This window comes from Dermacentor albipictus, chromosome 4, assembly GCF_038994185.2.
Source record: "Dermacentor albipictus isolate Rhodes 1998 colony chromosome 4, USDA_Dalb.pri_finalv2, whole genome shotgun sequence".
Lineage (NCBI taxonomy): Eukaryota > Metazoa > Arthropoda > Arachnida > Ixodida > Ixodidae > Dermacentor > Dermacentor albipictus.
Genome location: NC_091824.1, coordinates 97,530,336 through 97,545,381, shown reverse-complemented (window position 1 = coordinate 97,545,381; position 15,046 = coordinate 97,530,336). Strand labels below are relative to the sequence as shown.

At 47.0% G+C, this 15,046-nt stretch overlaps 1 protein-coding gene across 15 annotated transcripts in view; it reads left to right on the top strand.

Annotated features, from left to right (window-relative positions):
• Positions 1-15,046, top strand: part of LOC135911416 (uncharacterized) — a 989,518-nt gene that overhangs the window by 32,127 nt on the left and 942,345 nt on the right. For 3 of the 15 annotated variants that reach the window (XR_011513997.1, XR_010567340.1, XR_010567339.2), the window contains exons 2-3: positions 7,925-8,094; positions 10,137-10,200. The exons of 11 other annotated variants lie outside the window; for them this stretch is intronic. The gene's annotated coding sequence lies outside the window, so the exon portion shown is untranslated. The remainder of the gene's footprint in view (positions 1-7,924; positions 8,095-10,136; positions 10,201-15,046) is intronic. One more of the 15 variants, XR_011514000.1, reaches the window with a different exon arrangement.

The following is a 15,046-nucleotide window of genomic DNA, read 5'->3' as shown; positions in this document are numbered from 1 at the left end:
GCATTCGATAGTATGAACCTTGCGAACGCATGACAAGTCCTCGAGCATTTTTTTTTACGCTTGCTCGTTCTCTGTTTTTTTTTTTTCTGTTGAACTTGCTCGTTTACGCCAATACGAAGAATTTCCACGGAATTGTTAGTCTCGTTTGTCTACCAGCTGCTGGAACCTCAAGCAAGATAATGATGAGAGAAAGGCGGTGTTCCTTAGAGCCAAATGGGACGAAGGCCGGAACGTTATTTTTAGCATGAGGAAAAACGCAAAGGCATACCTACACGGGCAATGCATTCCAACGACTCGAACTGTGTTGCATAAGCTCCGAGCTCAAGTTACGACAAAGGCATGTGGTGTGACCAGGATATGCTGAAAAGAATAAGCGATACACCACTATGCGAAACTAGTTATACATATTTACAACCAGTGAGGGAGTCCTCGCGGTCCAAGAAATAGGCGGGTTGACGCGCAGGCCAGCCGCATCGCTACTCTTGCCGTGATACCGCAACGTGGGAAGCGAGTGGCTTCTGAAGGAAAAGCCATATAGATCGTGGGACAATTGCCAAGACATCCGGGGCAAATAGCTGGTGGTAGGGAAAGAATGTAGCTGCAAAATGGTCTATACATGCTGCCATACCCGACTCTCCCCTTCCCCATTCCCATTCGCCCACTAACTTACCCATCTCCGTTCAGCGTGGCGTTCTTCTACCTCGGCACCGTGCACAAACAAAGAAGCGCTCAAAGTGCGTCCATCGGGTTCCCGACCGCCTTGCAGGGTACGCTTTTATGAGAAACGCCTTTCTTTCTGGCTAGATTCCCGCCAAAAATGCTTGGAATCTCGATGGATGTCTTCGACGCCATAGCCGCCGCCCACCGTTGGCGTTTCACCGTCCACTCGGATGGTCGTGCTACTGACCAGGCCCTGAAGACGTCAACAAACGATACTGAATGAATGGGGAAGGATACTGAGAGGGGAATGTGCCTTTTGAAAAGACAGTGAGACAGGCGGGGAAACAAAGAGACGTCTCGATGGCATTCTCTTCGGGGGCTTCGTCTCATTTCTATATGAGCTTCTATACGTTTGGCCCACGTTTGTCCCACGTTTGGCTCACGTTTGTCTATGTTTGTGAATGTTTGGTCCACGTTTGGATGTATTGCCTGTTGTGTTTCATCTATCAGCTTCGTCCACCTTTCGCCAAGCATCTATTTAGCGTCGTACTTTTTAGTGAGCCACTGGGGGTGAAAGAAATAACGTCAAAAGGTTGTACGGTACGCCGAAGAGAGGCCGCATCTGGCAACAATGACAGCGCCCTGCGACGATGAGGCCGTTTGCCGTGGAAAGAAGATGCCACTGTGCAAAGACGCCGAGGGAGCTCCCCCCCCCCCCCCTCTTTTCGCTCGGACCTCAAGGACGATGCTAGGCGAGGGGCATAACATGCTTGGGAAAAATTTCATGGTCCGGTGAATTTCGTTCTTCCGGCTGCCTGCCTTCTCATTTATTTTGTTACTGCCGCCATTCTTTGTTTCACCCTGCGTGATCTCTGCACTTCTCGCCACGAACCAGATTTTATGGTTATTTTCGACGCGCTATTATGACTCCACAGGCGCAGTCGAGATGCCGTCGAGGGTAAACGGCGGCCGTTTCGGTAGAAAATGGCAATTGTTTGTGACTGCGCCGCTAGTAAGTCGACAACTGCAAATATCTCACCGCTGCTTTCTTGCATTAACGTTTTTTCTTTGCCTGAAAACCTTGAATCGCGAATACGTTGCTCTTTTCTACGCATTATGTTTTTTGTGAATGCAAATTTCAGATATCTTTGTCGTATAATGTGCTACTGGCGGTTGGCTTTCACTTGCACTTTTCGAATCGAGACGTCTTCAAGGTCCTTGGTGAGCAATTTCGCGTACGGATATGCGAGGGCAACGACAAGAAGGCGGCGTCAAAGTAAACAACTTTGGCCGAGTAACGAAGAGAGAATCTTTCCACACGACCGAGACAATTATACAGTGCGACGAAGGCTTGTCAGATTTGTCACGTATGGAAAATGCGTGGTGAGGGTTCTGGCCTTGATTTTGTCAATATAGCAAAGAGCAAGAGTTGCTACGCCATCCAATTTTTCGGCGCATGCCTGCATTACGGTCAATGGTAAGTGCCACGCAGGTGCACCTTGCCACAATTTAAGCAGAGGTATGGACGGCTTTGACACTGTGTTCTCGATGAGCCTCTCAGAGCTTAAGGCAGTGTAGCACCATATAAGTGCTTTTGCGACCGCCTTGGCTTTTTATGCGATTTGCTGTGAACTGGACTATTTGGGCATGACCATAAATTTTGCATGCCTGTCACATATTATACGCTGACCGCATTACGCATGAATTGTATAAATTTGCAACTTTCGGTCCAGTTTTAACTGTGTACCTAGTGCTGGAAATTACTCGTATTCTGAATTCTTGTTTGCTCAGTTCTGTAATATCCATCAGTACAATAGTACACATTTTTGTTTTTGTTTTATTAGTATCATCTTGCATTATTGTTTTTTATCGAAGATAATATAATTTTTTTAGATATAACACTTTTTTCTCTCGCCATAATATAGGTATCTACTAGATTGTTAGTTCTGTAACGTACATCCTACTAGAAGTTACTGATATTCTGCTGTCTTGTTTGTTCAGTTCTGAAGTAGTCCTGCGCACAGTTATCGATGTTATTTTCTATTATTTTTATTATCACTTGGATTGTACCGTTCATTTTTTTCATGTACTATTGTTTCTCTTTCTTTATTTTGCTCTTTTTTGCGCTGCTGCTTAATAATTTGATTCGTTTTATGTACTGCCTATCAAGAAGTCCCCCTACAACCTTGTGCTGTGGTTTCTCCTTCTGTATTTTGATTGATGTATTATACTTAGTAGCTCCATAAAACGAGATTCTGATTCTCATTACTAGAGTGTATGTAGTATGCTTCTTTCATTATACGCAATAGTGAGAGCTTTCTTATTTCCATTTTTACTATTTATTTTGTTTTCTCGTTTTTTGTTGCTTTTCGCGACGATCTTGGGATAGTATATTCTACAGTAGCTGAACTTCATATAACGTCGCAGTTAGTAAACAACAATAAAAGCCCGAGACCGCTGAGTTCTTCAATGTGAAGGCGAAGGGCTTTATAAACATTAAGGTTCACCGGAAATTTTTTTTTATTGAAGTGAAAATAAAAGAATGAGACGTAGTCACTGTATAATGGTGACGGCTACTCCTTTTCTCATAGCGGAAACAACAATATAATTATATGTCGAAAAATGAAAAGAAATCGCCTCATACGGTCAGAAATCCACAGAATATTCCTATACGCCCATGTACATAATAGTATAAAAGTCAAATGCAAGTTATACCACAATGAGTTCGCAAACAAAGTCCCAAACACACACAAATGGTCGTGATGTAGACTTCGATGAGCATATAAACAGATGAGGAATTACACAGTGTTAAAATAATTCACGTACGAAAAAATTTTATAACACGTTATATAAAAACACTAATAGTCACAAATATTAGAAGAATGTTATAGTAACATCGTGTGATTATTCAGTGCAATACCTAGTATTTGTTAAGGATGCCTATAAAAGTGTTCAAGTGCGTTCAATGCTTTTGACTGCGCTATTTTCGATGGCCATGGGCCCTGCGATTTTGCGATTGAGAAAGGCCGGTGAGGATCTATGGAGTGTAGCTCTTGTTCTAGCTGCCGTCTTTGCATCTCGTATATGGGGCATTCGAGGAGCAGATGGCGAACATCCTCATCGTCGTGGCTACATGATCAAACTGGGGAAAGAGCCCGTTTGATGCGATATAGGAAATGCTTCGTGCATGCTGTCCCAAGGCGCAGTCGATGAATTAGTGTCTTGGTACTTATAGAAAGTTGTACATCCAGCTAGTATTTGAGTTGAGGGTCCACTTCGTAAAGGATTGATTCCTTAGTGTTTTCACGTTGACATGCACAAGTCTTTCTTTAGTATTCTCAATATCCGTTTTGTGTCCATTGGTGATAAAGGGATGAGTTGAATTTCTGCATCTTTATGCGCGGATTTTGTCAGTCAGTCCACTAGTTCGTTGCCTCCTATACCCCAGCATGGTCCGGGACCCACTGTGATATCACTTCATGTTTCCTATCATTAGCCTGAGATAAACTGTTGAGTACTGCGTATGTTATTCGTGCGTGTGGTTGGCTGTCATCAATACTTTGAAGACATGCTAAAGCCGATAAGGAGTTCATGCAAATTACCCACTTTGTTGGTGTCTCATATCGTTTGATAAAATGAGTGGCTTGGAGAATTGCCACTAATTACGCGATTGTTGGCGACGACGTGTGTCCTCGTTGACAAGCGCACTCTACCTCTAAGGATGATGTAACACACGCTGCATTCGCACTTTCTTTGATTACGGAACCGTCCGTGTAGCCGTGAATAGATTGCTGGTACTTGCCAAATAGGTGATGTAACGCTAATTGTTTTGCTGCTAATGTGGAAACGTCGCTTTTATTTTTAAGCCCTTCGATTGAGGGTCCTTTTTTCGGCGCTTGCAGAAGCCATGGTGGGTAGCAGAGGTCTGAGTGCCAAAAAAGTCTTCTACTGACTAGCCTGTCTGAAAAACCGTGGTTCAGAAAAAGGCTAGATAATTTCCCCGCCTCAGCACTTGCTAAGGATCGCATAATGGACTTGCAGAACGAGCGGCTAAAGTTGTTACTTAGTCTTGCTGGAGCATGGGATGGTGCTTTTTTTGTGTGTTTGTTCCATCTGCCTAAGCAAGGGGAGGCCTACCTGTTTATTGTAGGTTTCGTATTAGTTCCCGCCTGGTGTTTAGTAATGCAATTGCCGCCTCGTCAGCACGTACATGCTCGCTAACCCTGAATTTTCTTTTGAACGTATCATGTACAATTGGAAGGACCCGAATCGTATACGTTGTTCCCTTTGTTAGGGTGCCCTAGGAATTGGCAGGAATCGCGCTCAAGTTTAATGATCGCCGATGTTTGTAGTTCGCTTTGTATGGGTGTAACTTGTCAGTGGCCATGACCAGAAACCATGGGACACAGTCGAAATGTTTCTTCCCGAATTTTATCTAGTGTCATAGCTGTTGTAACTTAAGATTGGCGCTAATATGTAAAACATCAAGAAACTTACCACACTTGTACTTTTTACAGAAATATGGGAAAAGGAAACACAGAAGCCCATCTTGTTCGGCAAAGGATTGGACCTATGGCAGCTTCGCAAAGCGGCATTCAGGGACGCTTCCTGCAAACAAGCGAATTATTAAGGACGATGGCACCACGCGATATTCGGTCCGTTTGAATAACCACTCCCCATGCGTCATGTGTGCCCCGAACTAAACAGGACAAGCTTAACACTTTTCGAACAATGCGTAACGGAACACGAATGCCGAGCGGAGTGCTTCAACGAAGTCCATGATTGCAGCTTCGCCACAAGGAAACGTGTTCTGCAGCGCTCTGCTGTATTCTCGCAGCTACAACCCCAGCACTTTGTATAGAGAGCTAGCTGGTCGGCCAGCTGCCTACAATGCGGCCTGATGAATGGGATGGGCACGAGCCGAATGCGCGCTCCGGCCGTGAAAGCAACTGCAGGTAATGCATATTGCTGGAACTCATTAACGGAGAGTATCTCACAATATATACGACCTCATCAACCGATTCACCGGAGAACGCGCGGCGCGCACAGACCTGAGCGCACACTGCCGCCGACATTCGATGAATGCGATTTCACGCTAACCGGCGGCGGTATACAGGCGTGATTTCGAAGTAGTCTCGTCGCGTGACTGGAAATGCAGTAGGAACATTGTTTTCGAGGATTTGGTCGTTGACGAAATGTGGTGCTGTGATTTCGCAGTGTCTCATTATACCGACTTTCGGCAACATATAGTAGCCAGCAGTACACTAGTCTGACCTGTGTGTTGTCGACACGAGATTCTCCAAGTGCTTTGCAGGGCAAGGAAATAATTAAAGAAAACCTTTCAGATAACGCGCTTGTAAATTTTCTGCACGCTAAGAGCTGAATCGAGCACGTAATACTTTATGCGTGCCTGGTCATTTGTACAATTAACGCTGAAAATAGGAACGCAGCGTCTATACTTGTTGCGCACTGCTTCAGAGCGATTCCGAGCTCTGTATATTCCACTGTGTCTTGCAGAGATGTTTTGAGCCAATAAGTGTGCAGCACGCAATGTTTGAATGAGCGTACTTCAAAATGTGTCAGTTTACCTCGTCATATTCTGACGTGCATTTTCGTTTATTGCAAGCACAGGTGTTACCTGACGTGACAGAAAAACTCTAAAGAAGGTGTTTTTGCGCAAGCATTCTGCATCAGAAAGTCTCATAACCATCTAAACCCTGAAGTCTAAGAAAAAAGAAAAACGCTCATCCGAGTCCTCTCGCTGCCACTTCGAGGCTCGACTCGCACCTCCCTCGCTTCTCCTGCGGCGTTCCGTTATTGCGAAGCAAGCGGCTTTCGAGCGCCTCCTCTTGAATACTTACGCCTGTCCTTGCCAGGGCGTCGCGCACATTGCAGAAACTTCCTTCACCTTTGTTTGCTGTTCTTGTTTTGTTTGCCTTCGTTCCTAAGCATCAGGGCAACAAGCCCCAAACAAAAAAGTTTTCAAAGACTCAACCCATCAGTCCCTTCTCACCCTCCCTGTTCCCGCATGACTGAAGTCGCCTCAAAGCCCACACCATTTTACAGCCTTCTGAGTTGGCCTAAGTTTCCCTCATGGCCTCATGTTCCACATTCTTGGCTTCAAATCTTTTGTCGTCGTTGTTTTCGTGGCTCCTTTGTTCTGCATCGTGGTTCCATGGGCACAGGCTGACTGGCGTCCCTCCTTTGCTGACTGAGAGAGCGTGACTCTTGCAGTTCCACTCTTTTCTCTGGCCACAGCCAGCGCTAAATTCGCCTCGAAGAGACTGCTTGTGCCTGGCTACGGCACCAACAGAGGAAAGCCTATAAGAAGGACACGCGTGCTTTTGGAGACCGAGCAGAAAACGAGCGTCAAAAAAGTATCGGCGAAGAGACTTTGCGAGCTTTCCAGAGAGTATGGTTAATGCCAAATGGAAATGCACTTAAATCTTCAACGATAGTCCCGAGGAGAGTACGAAAACTGGATACTTAACATGACAAAACTCCTGTTCACACACTCACACACTGCAGGACAGGTAAGCTAAGCACTATACTCTCGCCACAACCTCTCTTTAGGTCAAATGTCTTGCACTGACCGCCGAGTAAACGCTCAGTCAGTGCGACACGCTCGTAGGCTTTGCTTCTTTTATTTCGTCTGCAGAACACATTACCTCGTTTCTCGAATTTCTCGATTTGACTTTAAAGCCAGTGATACTGCTGGAGACGTCGCGCCGCGTTTCACTGCGCGCAGGGACGCAATGCGTAGTACGATGGCCACTTTGGTGCTTCAAGCGTTCGTCACTGCATGTTGACCGCTCTGCTTTGAGTAGTCCTTCAGTGTCCCAAAATGGGGCAGTTGTTGCTTGTTTATAGAAGTTATTTAAAAAGTGGCGTCGTCTTTGCGAACGCAAAGTTTAGAAAAGATTCCGTGGCATTCGCCGCTTTCTTTAGTTATCACGAAAAAAACGGGCACCATCCGCCTGTCTTGCTCTCCCGCGTCGTAGTAAGTTCTCGCATGTGTGAGCCCAATAATCATCGTTGCTCACTTTCGTTACTGCCAGCCGATCTGGAGTGCGATCGGAGATCGTTGTTAAAAACGCGCGATCAGACTGCGTTCAGTTTCGCTGTACGCGATTGACATATATGCGCGCTGAGTCATCGGCCGCCGGGAGTGGCTGATGACTAGGCGCGGCCTGAACGCAAGGCAATTTGTTTCCCATCTTTCTTACGTAATAATAATATTCAATCATTCACATGTCTATTACAGTGACCAGGAACAGCTACGGAACCTTCGTACTGATGCACTTAAAAGTAATACGCGATACAAAATGCCCTGAGAAGACAAATTACGTGGTAGACAAAACAGTGTGGGAGAGAGAAGCAAATAAGGACACAAAACACGAAGAGGAGGGCGTATAAGGGAGTCGATCATATAACGTAAGTATGTACAGTTATACGAAAAATTATTGAGTATGTCAATGCAGGCAGAATATTTGTTACATATCTTTTTGGAGTCGAGCCATAGGACAATCAATAATGCAACAAGGCCGCGCAGAAAACGCGGAATGCTCCCTGGTACACTTTTGCGGCGTGAAAAATCGCACGTTATCAAGAAACTTGAGCAAGGTAATGTCTTGGACCGCCCTATAGAGGAACAAAAGCTCTAATTTATTAGGTCTTGATTTTAGAGGTATGAGTATAGGTATACTTGAGAAGGCTATACTATGGTCACCCGATCAGCAAAAGCGGTACTTGGAAATAGATATCAATTTATTCTGGAAGCGTTCAATGAGGTCAGAATTAGATTTGCACGGTGCGCCCAAAACTACATAGGAATACTGCAGTTGTCGTAGGCACACAGACGAATACAATTTTAGAAAGGCAACAGGAAATTGGAAGTCGTACAATATATGACATACTTCCAAGAGCGCGAATGACACGTTGTTTCGTCTATATAACGTGTGAAGAGGACCGTAGAACTTTGTAGAAATACGCGTCAAGATGTTTGATCATCCACGGGCAGTGGAGTATCCTGAAGGGAGTATGTAAATTGCACATGATGTATTTTCCATGTGTAACTATAAGCCATATTTTTGGAAGCATTTAAATATAATATGTAGTTGCACCAGTTTGAGAGAGAAGTATCTTTTTAGAGGTCGGTGCAGTAATGAACACTTTTGACAGTCTTAATTATACCTTTAAGTCGTCCTCATATAGAAATAACGAATAATGTTTAATTGCTGACAAAATGTCAGTTGAGAACATCAGGACTAGAAGAGGGTCAAGAACGGATCCTTGGAGGAACTGCGCTAGTGATCTCATAGTTAACAGAGCACTGTCCATTAATGCCAACGAAGCCCCATCTATTGATTAGGAAAATAGATATGAGGGCAGTGATGGAAGAATGTATGCCCATTTGTGTAAGCATTGTAGTGAGGAGCTCATGGCAAACTACATCAAATGCTTTACTTCGGTCAAAGTGAGCAGCATCTAATTGGCCCCTGCTCTGTACGCCACTGGAAGCATGGGTCATCAACACAACCAAGTTTGTTGTTCTTATCACTAAATACGAATAACGATAGTTTAGAATTAAATTCTGGATTTTTACTTGGCAAAATCACGATCTGGCTATGAGACACGTCGCAGTGGGAGACTCCAAATTAATTTTGACCACCTGGAGTTTTTTAACTTCACCGTATAGCAGCGTCAGAGCGAATCTGTATAGCTCTAACACCCCCCCCCCCACCCCCCCGCATTTGACGCGTCCATGGGCAAAAATAGCTTCTTTCGTGGGCCGATTCCAGTGGGCAGTGCATTCGTAGGGTAGAATTGAAGCGAAAAGTTTGCATATCCTTTCGAATAACACATACTGCATACCACATAGGTGGTTCCGATAAAGAAAAGCATAAAACACGTCTCACGTCAATATGATGGATGATAAGGCGGTCGTTAACAAGGGGAAGCACAGAATAATTGATAAGACATCTGCTTGTAACAGGGGGCGTGACGTCAGTAGCCACGTAAACTTAAGTGCAGGATTGTGACAGCGCAGTCTGCAACACAGCACGTGACGTCACCACATTACATATTCTAGAGAGGGCATTGCATCTGTGTTGTGACAATGTTATGGGAAGGCCACGTATAGTGAAGACTGGTAAAGAGCCGTGTGCAGGCGAGGAGCGGCGAACAGAACAGAGACGACAATGTGAACAACGGCGTCATGCTCGTGCCACGGATGAACATCGTGTCCAGAACGCTCAGCGCAAGCGCCAAGCGCGGCAGGATGATTATGAGTGTCGGGAAGCCGAATACGCGGCTAAGGGACGAAGGTACAATGCAGACAATCGTTTCAAGGGTGCAACTTCTACATTTAAAAAGGTTGTTCTCGACGCTGAATTTGAATTCAGTTGCCTTCGCGTGTTATAGACCGTGGTTCGAGGTTAAGTGCATTTCGCTTGTCTCTGGTCTACTCGTCGCAGGTCCACGAAATAATGGGCGCAAGCCAAGTCGCAAGTCGTTGAAACGTCTACGGCGAATAATGAGGTAAAGTGAATGTGAATATCGCCATGGGAATAATTTAAAGCCTGGTCGCAATGGGTAACCGTTCCAAGTGTCATTTACAGCTTTATTGTCCAACTAGCTTCCTAGCGTGGATTGGAGCCAAAGTTTTTTTTTTATTCGACCCCCATTGAAATGCCGATGCTGCGGCCGGGATTCAACCCACTACTTCGAGCTCAGCAGTCCAACGCCATAGGCACTAGACTGCCGTGGTGTGTGCGGTACCTTTGTCAGCCTGAACTCATACCCAATGTTATAGTTTTCTCGATGCAGCCAGCACTTAAAACGCATTAAAAGGCAAACCAGCGTGATACTCTAAACTCACTCTACTTTCTTTTTCTCCTGACGCACGCCGGTGGATGCAGTGACACACGAAAAACTGTCTGGACACGAGCATTTCTTAAGCCAGAAAAACGGCCCAGTTTCAAGTTGACTCGCCATTTGTCTCCGCCTTCCTTCGGGGGCTGTACGTCACGTCGTTTCCTCTCCTTCCGGCTTTTGAAAAAAGAAGAAAAAACAAACACGCCATGCTGTTGGACAATCCTCCCATTCTACCATCGGTTGACGAAAGCAAAAGCAATGGTACTACAGGAGACTATGAATTGCAGTGATGGTGAAGACAAAGAGGTCTCTTTGTCGGCGCCGTTGCGAGAGAAAAGTACACGAAGAAAAAAAGTCGCTAAGCTTAGGTGGTGCGGAATAGCAAACCTTGCGCAGCGCACGCACTGGGATAGTGCACACTTATCCCCATGCTGTTCACAGAGTTCCATACTTTCAGCACGGATAATTTTGACGAAGTGTTGGAGTTCTGGAATAGCGGGCTGTTAAAGAAGAGGAGTATTTTGTATTGAATGATTAGAAAATGATACTGAAGCTTATGTGTAAATAATCATAACGGAAGAAACAAAAACCACTCTGTAACTTCCGAGAGCAATACACACACTGCTACGTACTGTGTCTTTTTCTATGTCACCCCTTCGCGTTTTCTTTTTCCTCGCTATATTCAGTTAGCAGCCGACTTGCACGTAACGAATGACATGTAATTATTTACTTGTGAAGCATCACATTTTTGAGCAATCCTGTAATTTAGCGATTACATTTTTTTTACTCGGTAACGCTTACATGCTTACATGCTTACGCTTACATGTTGTATCAACGCTTACATTGTAACAATATGCCCACCTACTATGGTCTCGATAAAGAGACTAGCAGTATTGAAAATAAATAAATAAATAAACTACATGTAATTAGTTACTTTACTGATGAGATAAGCTGTAACATGTGACGCACCTTTAGGAACCTGAATATGGTGGGAACTGAAGTAAAACGCCCGAAATTGTGCCACGCAGCAGACACCCGGGAGCACAATATTTGTTTCCTCATGCTAACGCTCCACCAGATGTTGGCGGACGAATAGCGACGACCACTTAGGACGTTAATGCCAGGAAATCGCCTACGGACAATTTGCACAGCGTTTCTTTGGCCCAACCGGCAGCGTCTTCTTCATGTCCCAGCAACAATGACAAAATTAGGCGTTGCTCTTCACGAATCACCCAGATGCTGAGTAACGACAACCAGAATATGTCCGCACCACAAGATGCACGTTACAGCACCACGGGTGTTAGATATGGAGCTGTTTCCTGCGATTACTTCGAGTTCCCCAAACCACTTCGAGTCGCAGCACAGCTAATTGAGGAATGCCGAAGCAGGAAAGCACATTCCAGAGGAGCGGCCGAGCAAACAAGTTTAAGGCAACAAGTTCACGTGCCAACAAGTTCGTGCGCCGCCGGGATTAGCAGGTGGGCCTCGGACAATGGAGCATGAGCAGCCCCCCCCCCTTCTCCTCGTTAGAAGAAGTGCATTGCCAGTCTGCGAGGCAAGACCGCAGAGAGCCGCCAGGTGTGACACCGCGACACAAGCGCCTACCATTGGCTGAAAATGGCGTCATCGGAGTGGACTCTCCCATTGGTCGAACATGACGTGACTTCCAGTGCTCGAAGGGTTTATAAGAAGCCTTCCAGAGAGACCCGAACATTCTGGGACATCCCCTGTTTCCCTGATTCACCTCTCTCGAACCTCTTGCCGCGGGCCGCAGCGTCCGAGTTGCTGCCGGCCCGTAATGTCTGTACGACGGCTACTTGTCGCTCACCTCCTGGTATAATATTGACGCAAGATGATTTCAAATTACGCGCCAGCCGCCTCCTGCGTCCGTGCAGCTGCTTACTGCTACCTGCGAAAGATAGCGGCAGTGAAGCGGGCAACACGGGCCCGCAAAGCACGCGCAATCGGAGCAACGTGCCATCAGCGCGGGACACGAGGGAAGAAGAAGAGGTGCGGGTCTCTTGCGAAAAGACTGTGGACGTTCTAGCGAGGCTCTCGTTTAGCTCTTTGTCGGGCACAAGTTCACCCAAGATAGATTGATTAAAGCAACGTCACTCAACTGTGCGTTACAAATCTGGTGGAGGTGCTGGGTATGATTTCAAGCCCTTCTCAAGCCAGAGAAAGGAGCCCGGACTCACGGCGACTTGGACCCATCGAGTTGACTCCTGTTCACCAACGCAGCAGTCGTCGCCTACGTGGTGAGCCCCCCGAGTTTTCCCCTTTGCCGGTTTCTATCGGAGCGTCAGCATCTGCTAGCGGAAACGCTACCGATATGACGACTCAAACCACGCCAACTCACATCGTGGTCAACTCGCCAATGACGCCAGAGCCTTTCCACGGCGACTCATTTGAAGACGCAGAGGACTGGCTGGAACGCTTTGAGCGCGTCGCTGAGTTCAATGGATGGAACGGAGAGCGCAAGATACGAAATGTTTACTTCGCATTAGAGGACAGCGCTCGAACGTGGTTTGAAAACCACGAAGCGACGTTTCTGTCGTGGGATGCTTTCCGGTAAGTTGCTGGCAACTTACCCGAGTACCGACCGCAGGGAGAGGGCCGAAGCTGCCCTGCAAGCAAGAAACCAGCGTAATAACGAAAGCGTGGCCATGTATGTAGAAGACATGTCCCGCCTATTCCGCCGAGCCGATCCGAACATGAGCGAGGACAAGAAACTACGTCATCTAATGCGCGGCGTAAAACAGGAACTGTTTGCAGGGTTGGTTCGGAGCCCGCCGCGCACCGTCGCTGAGTTTCGTGCAGAGGCGACAACAATGGAAAGCACGTTGCAACAGCGATCAAGGATGTACAACCGGGAGATGAACATCACCTCTGTAGACACAGTTCCAGCCGTCTTTGGAAATAGCGTGGAGATCATACGAGAGCTCGTGCGATCTGTAGTGCGAGAAGAGCTCCAGCGGCTACGGCTTGACCAGAACGCTCCAACGCCCTCTTCCCTGGCAGACCTGGTTCGTGAAGAGGTCAGGCAGGTCGTCCGGGAACCACAGCTCAGTGCGCAGCCCCAAGCGCTACGACTGCGCCAACCGAGCGTCTCATATGCCGATGTGCTGCGGCACAGTCCCGCACGTGCTGACGTCGCCGCCACTTCTTCTATGAATTGCTCGATGCCTCGAACTACGCTGCCGCCACCCGAGAGAAGATTCAGGAAGGCTGATGTATGGCGCACTCCTGACCGAATACCCCTCTGCTACCACTGTGGGGAGGCTGGCCACCTGTACAGAATGTGCCACTATCGCCAGGCAGGGCTTCGTGGCTTTCCGGTGAACGCACCTTGCCCCCGAAATGGTGAGCGTCCATCGGAAATCGAGGAATACCTGTCCACTCGTCAGAGCTCCCCATACGCCTACCAGCAACACCAACCTCGATCAGCAGCGCCGTTTAGGCATCGGTCACCGAGCCCCCGCCCGTCTTCAAGCTCCCCAAGACGCCGTTCACAGAGCCCGCTTCGGGAAAACTAGAGTCAGCGACCTCAGGAGGTAAGGTCGCTGCCGACGCGAAAAGACAAGAACCTCCATCGATGACTCCGAGCGACGACGAGGGACTCAGAAACCAGTGTCACAAGAGCGACGTTAGTTCCGATTTACGTGTGTTTGTTGACGGTTACGAAGTGAACGCGTTAGTGGATACAGGTGCGGATTACTCGGTAATAAGTAGTGAGCTTGCCAGGAAACTGAAGAAAGTGCTGACACCATGGAAAGGGCCACAAGTTCGCACCGCAGGAGGGCACCTCATCGACCCCGCTGGAAAGTGCACGGCTAGAATAGGAATACGAGGCTTCACGTACGTCGCTAGCTTTATCGTCCTTCCCGAGTGCTCAAGAGACTTGATTATTGGCATGGACTTCTTGCAGGATAATGGCGCTGTAATCAACTTGCGGGAATCATGTGTTTCTTTTTCAACAAAGCACGCTATCGCAGCATTCAACACTGAAGAAAAATTCGACGCCCTTTACATTGCCGATGACGACGTGATGCTTCCTCCTAGATCCAGCGTAGCCGTCGCAGTAAGAAGCGACGCGTTCAGTGACTGCGAAGGAATTGCAGACAGCAACACCAGTCTCCTACTCGAAAAAGGGATCTGCGTGGCAAGAGGGCTTGTTCAGCTGCGTGGTGGATGTGCCAACGTTTTCCTCACTAATTTTGGAAATGAGGTGCAACATGTCGCGAAGGGAACCGTTATTGCCAGCCTTAATAACTTCGTCCAAGTTACAGACCTGAGCATCCCAGAGATTTCAACATCGAAATTCCACGACGCGGATTCTGTTCTTGCAGCCATCGACATTGAACCAGGTCTATCGCCCAGACAGAAGGAGCAAATAGAAGCCCTCGTAAGGGAGTTCGCCGAATGTTTTTCAATGTCATCCAAAGTCCGGCGGACATCTATTGCCAAACATCGGATAATTGTCGACGAAGCAGTAAGGCCTATTTGCCAG